Genomic DNA, 6,416 nt, shown 5'->3' with positions numbered 1-6,416 from the left:
ATTTCTATTTATTATAATAATAATATGAATCGCCCCGAAGAGAGTCTCTAGCCCAAATATATATATATACATATATATATATAGTTACGGGTTCGAAGATGCGGGTTCGAATCCTGCTAGCCACCGAAGATCAAGATAAAGTCATTTTTCCTTTAATATGATAAAGGATTGTGTATAGTTGGCTATGATAGTGTCACAAGTCTATCCCTTCTTTTCTTCCTTTCCTACCGCTCTCCCTTTTTGGGAGGTAATTAATTACTAGTTAACAGAGCAAAAGCGAAGACAGGATTTGAACCCATGACCTCAAGGTTATGGGCCTTGCGAGCTACCAAACTGCTCTACCCCGTGCTGAAGAGAAGAAGTGAAAACTAATAGACAAACAAGAATTGAATGTGCCCCTCTACCATATCTATACAAATAGAATAGCCCGTTTATACAGAATGGTAAATAGGTCCTATATTATCATCAACCATAGAAATGAAAGGTTAATCCTTACCAACTTGATCTTGTTGCTCTTGGCAACAAACACACATGAACCATTTCCCAAAGTATGTGTCCGGATTGTCCAAAGTCTCGATAATTAGCTCTCGATCTTTCGGTCGAAAAACAACGTCGATAACGGCGTGTAGGTGCACTGTTCCATGGTGGGGATTGTAACTTTCCATAAATTTCCCATTTGTCACTCAACGATGGAACTTTGCTTATTTCTTTTTTTTGAGGATGGACGAATCAAATGATATTTTTGTTCCATTGTTTGCCTCTTCTTCTCCCTCTAAATCAAACTTTTCTTTGCAATAATGGTTCAGGTCCTATTAGTATCCATGATACAAGTCAAATCCTAGATGTAGAAATAGAAGGAGGACCCTCTCTCCATCGAAAGAAATGAGATTATCGTGGATACAACACATTCAAAAATTAGCCAAATTTCCCTGATGTAGAGGTAATAAAAAAAGTCGCATAAGTGAATATATAACCTACAGAAAAGTGGGCAAATCCAACCAATCTTGCTTGGACAATGGAAAGAGCCACGGGTTTATCTCTCCATCAAATCAAATTAGCCAAAGGTGTGTGTTCATGAGCCCATGCTAAAGTTTCAATCAATTCCTACCAATATCCATGCCAGGAAATTAAGAACATAAATCCAGTAGCCCAAATATGTCCAAATAAGAACATCCATGCCCAGACCGATAAACTATTCATACCAAAAGGATTATATCCATTGATAAGTTGTGACGAGTTAAACCATAAATAATCTCTTTGCCAACCCATCAAGTGGAAGATTTATTAAACTGTGAAACGTTACCTGCCATAATGTGATGTACTTCCAATGCCAGTAAAATGTAACCCATCCAATAGTATTTATCATCCAAAAAACTGCCAAATAAAATGCGTCCCATGCTAAAATATCACAAGTACCCCTCATCCCAGGCCATCACACGGAAAACTATAATCGAAATCCTTTTTATCTGGCATTAACTTGGAACCGCATGCATCTAAAGCGCCTTTTACTAAGATCAATGTAGTTGTATGTAAACCCAGAGCAATAGCATGATGAACCAAAAAGTCTCCAGGACCTATTGTCAAGAATAATGAATTACTACTTTCATTAACAGCATTTAAACAATCGAGCAACTAGATGCTTCGACCCGCATTGAATGTTGGACCGCTAGTTGAAGATAAAAGTACAACAAACCCACATGAAGTTTTCCCATGAGTTGATTGTATCCATTGAGCAAATATAGGTTCGATCAAAATTTGCTTCTCTAGAGTACCAAAGGCAAGCATGACATCATTATGAACATAAGGTCCCAAGGTATGGAATCCCTGAAACAGGCTAGCCCAACTTAAATGAGATATGATAGCTTCTTTATGGTCTAACATTCTTGCCAATACATTATCTTCATTTTGTTTCAGATTGTGATCTCTAATGAAAAATATAGCTCCATTAGCAAAAGCTCCTATCATGATGAATCCTGTGATATATTGGTGATGAGTATATAATGTAGTTTGAGTAGTAAAGTCTTGTGCTTTGAATGCATAAGCAGGTAAAGAGTACATGTGTTGAGCTACTAAGGAAGTAATAATCCCTAAAGAATCTAGAGCAAGGCCTAATTGAAAATGAAGAGAATTATTGATTGTGTCATAAAGAACCTTATGCTCTCGTCTCAATCATCCTCCCAGAGGAATATGTACATCTAAAAAATCTTTGATACTGTGTCCAATCCCGAAATTCGTTCAATAAATATAGCCAGCAACAAGAAAAATAAGTACAATAGCTAGATGATGATGAACAATATCGGTCAGCCATAAACTGTGTTTGTGGATAGAATCCCTCGAGAAGAGTTAGAATGGTAGTTCCTATTCCTTGGGAGGTCCCAAATAAATGACTACTTGAATCAAGGTTTTGAGCATAAAGATTCCACTGACCTGTAAAAAGTGGGCCTAATCCTTTGGGATACGGTGATACCTCTAAGAAATTATTCCATCAAACATACTCCCCTCTGGATCCAGGAATAGCGACATGTACTAAATGCCCTGTCCAAGCCAAGGAACTTACAACGAAGCGTCCTGACAAATGATGATTCAGACGAGATTCGATATTTTTAAACCACGAAGTGCTCGATTTCCATTTCGGTTGAGGTGTAACCAACCTGCTATTAAGGATATGGCAGAAAGAAATAATAGAAAAATGCTCCAGTATAAAGATCTTCATTAGTGCGTAAATCAATTGTATTCCACCACTGGTAAACACTAGAATAACCGATATTCAATGGGCCAAGAGCACCGCATCGAGTAAAAACTTCCACAGCCGGTTGACCAAAATGAGGATCCCAAATTGCATGAGTAATAGGCCTTACATGTAAAGGGTCTTGTACCCATGATTCAAAATTTCCTTGCCAAGCTACATAAAACAAATTTTCGAAAGTCCACAAAAAAATTATTGCTAATTGACCGAAGTGAGAAGCAAAAATAATCTGATAGAGACGTTCCTCAGTAATATCATCATGACTCTCGAAGTCATGTGCGGTAGCAATACCAAACCAAATATGATGAGCATGGGGTCTTAAGCTAAGCCTTGGCTAAACCTTAGAAATCTTAATGCCATAATGCCTTTCAAATCCTCCTAGCCATTATCCTACTGCAATAATTCTTGATAAGAAGAACGCCCATGTTGTAGAAATTCCACCCAGAAGGTAATGTGTTACTCCTGCAGCACATCCTAGTACAATGCTCAAGGCTTTTGGCTGAGTAGCAGAAGCAACTTTTAATTTATTATGAGCCCAAACGATGGATTCAATAAGTTCTTGCCAATAACCATGTCCGTTGAATAGAAACATCAAACTAATGGCCCATACAAAATGAGCACCTAAGAAAAAAAGTCCATATGCAGATAATGAAGAACCATAAGACTGGATTACCTGGGATGCCTATGTCCATAAGAAATACCAGAGCCACCCATTAATAGTAATAGAACTATGGGCGAAGTTTCCTCCCTTGATATGAGCTACTATCCCTTGATCACTTATACTGCCCCAAACATCTGACAGTATTTTCCAACTAAAATGGAATATTAATACAAAATGGAATTGTACATCCCGAATAATCCTAAGAAGACATGATCCCAAGCCGATACTTGACAGGTACCCCTCTTTCAGGTCCATCACACGAAAAATGAAAACCAAGATTTGCTTTATCCGGTATCAAACGGGAGCTACTAGCAAATAGAACACCTTTAAGGAGTATCAATACCTTGACATGAATCGTAAATGCACGGATGTGATGTATCCAAAATTTTGCGATTCCTAATGAAATAGGTAACAAAGGCACTTTACCACCCACTACTACTAAATCACCACCCCCAAGTTAAACTGGTGCTTGTTGTTGCACCAGGTGCTAAAGCATGGGTATTTTGTATGCATTGAACAAAAAGGGGTTGTAATTGTGTAGCGGTATTTGAAAACATATCTTGAGGACGCCCTAAAGCGCTCATGGTATCATTATGAATAGATAAACCAAAATTGTGAAAGCCTAGAAAGATACATTCCCAGCTGAGATGTGATATGATTACATCACGATGTCTAAGGATAGGATCTAATAGATCATTGTATCGAGTAGTTGGATCATAGTGTCTTACCATAAAAATGGCTAAATGCGCAGCAGCAAAGACTATGGGAAATCTACCAATCCACATGTGATGTGTAAACAATGATAGTTGGGTCCCATAGTCAGATATGGATAAGGGGGCATGGAATACATGTTGTGAGCTACAAAAATGGTTAAAGAGCCTAACATAGCTAGGTTAAGAGATAATTGAGCATGCCATGAAGTTGTTAGGATCTCATATAGGCCTTTATGACCCTGCCCTGTAAATGGTCCTTTATGAGCTTCTAAAATATCTTTTAGGCCATGGCCAATGCCCCGGTTAGTCCTATACATATGACCCGCTATCAAGAATAGAATTGCAATAGCTAAATGATGGTGTGCAATATCGGTCAGCCATAGACCCCCAGTTATTGGATAATCCTCCTCGTAAAGTAATAAATTCTGCAGATTTTGACCAATTCAAGGTGAAAAATGGGTTGCTCCCTTGGTAAAACTTGGATAAATTTGAGCCAAAAGTTCTCGACTCAAGATAAATTCATAAGGAAGCAATATCTCTTTAGGATCTACTCCAGCGTTTAAAAATTAGTTAATTGGTAAAGATACATGTACGTGATGCACTGCATAAGAGAGAGACCCAAGTCCCAGTAGCCCCGCTAAATGGTGATTCAACATAGATTCTACATCTTGAAACTAAGCCAATTTTGGGGCCGCTTTATGATAATGAAACCAACCAGCAAAAGCATTAACGCTACAAAGACCAATGCACCGATTGCGGTACAATAGAGTTGTAATTCACTAGTTATTCCAGATGCTCGCCAAATCTGAAAAATCCAGAGTTTATTTGTATTCCTCGGAAACCCTACCCACATCACCATTCAATATTTCTTGGCCCACTATTGGCCAAACCACCTGGGCACTAGGCCCAATGTGAGTTCGATCACTTAGCCACGCTTCATAATTGGAAAAATGAGCATCGTGGAAATACATACCGCTCAGCCAAAGAGAGATGATGGAGAGTTGATCGAAATGGGCACTAAATACTTTTTGAGAGATCTCCTCCAAATCACTAGTATGGCTATCGAAATCGTAAGCATCAGTATGTAGGTTCCAAATCCAAGCGGTAATATCAGGTCCTTTAGCTATTGTTCTTGAGAAATGGCCCGGTCTGGCCCATTTATCTAAAGAAGTTTTTACGGGATCCCTATCCACAAAAATTTTGACTTCTGGTTCCGACGAACGTATAATCATTGAGTCCTCCTCTTTTTGGACAACACATACAAAGAGACCCGCCAACAGTCTAATTAGTAAACCATTGAGAGAAATTTCTATAATTAGTTTGTTTCTCTTCTCTCTCCCATTTATCTATTTTCTTTAGTTATTCACTAGAGCAATTAGGATCTGGAAGTCGATCTGGGGCAAGTGTTCGGATCTATTATGACATAGCCGTGAGGCGCTCAAAGAAACTTTTTTCAAAAACCATTACTCTTTCGACACAAGATCTTATAAAATCTTATAAAACATTTTTGTAGCTTTGGATTGATGCAAAAACTACTTTTTTTATAACCTAGTGTAGATTCATATCTCAATTAGAAGGTCTTAGATAGAGCTGCTTTATCTTTTCCATAGATAATATGCATTACTCTGTTCCAAATCACGCGAGCAGCCATTACTAAGAGACATCCCGGTATATATTTTATTTAGTTTTTAATTTATTTTTAAATTTATGTTTTTAAAAAAGAATTTGTTTTCATATTAATAATAAAATTTTGAATAATAAAAAAAAAGTAAAGAAGTATATTTTTTACTCTATCCCTTTTTTATCCCTACGAAATATCAGATGAAATCGAACGCTTAGAAGGGATATAATGAAATTCTTTGATTGGCTCTTCCCAAAGCAAAAGAATGATCCTTTTTTATTTGACTGATGGGACCAACAAACAAAAAATTCTAACAAATATATATAAATAATATAATAGAATTAATAAACTAAATAAACGGCATCTTCTTTTATTCGAAGCGCCCCATGATCTTCAACCAATTATGTGCTTCAATATAATTACTAGGAGTAAGCGCTATAGCATGTTTCCAACACTCAGCTGCTTGATCAAACCAAGCCTCTGCAATTTTAGAATCTCCCTGGCGAATGGCATGTTCTCCCTGGTCGGAATAGGTAGGTTAATTCCTTCCCTTTGAACCGTACTTGAGAGTTCCCTAACTCATACGGCTCAACAATCATTTGGTGTCCCCCTTTAATCTACCATATCTAAAGAATGAGATTTCTATTGGATCTATCCCATTTGGGGGGTTAACCA

The sequence above is a fragment of the Olea europaea genome, chromosome 17 (assembly GCF_002742605.1).
Source record: "Olea europaea var. sylvestris chromosome 17, O_europaea_v1, whole genome shotgun sequence".
NCBI classification, from domain to species: domain Eukaryota; kingdom Viridiplantae; phylum Streptophyta; class Magnoliopsida; order Lamiales; family Oleaceae; genus Olea; species Olea europaea.
This window is presented reverse-complemented; position numbering follows the sequence as displayed.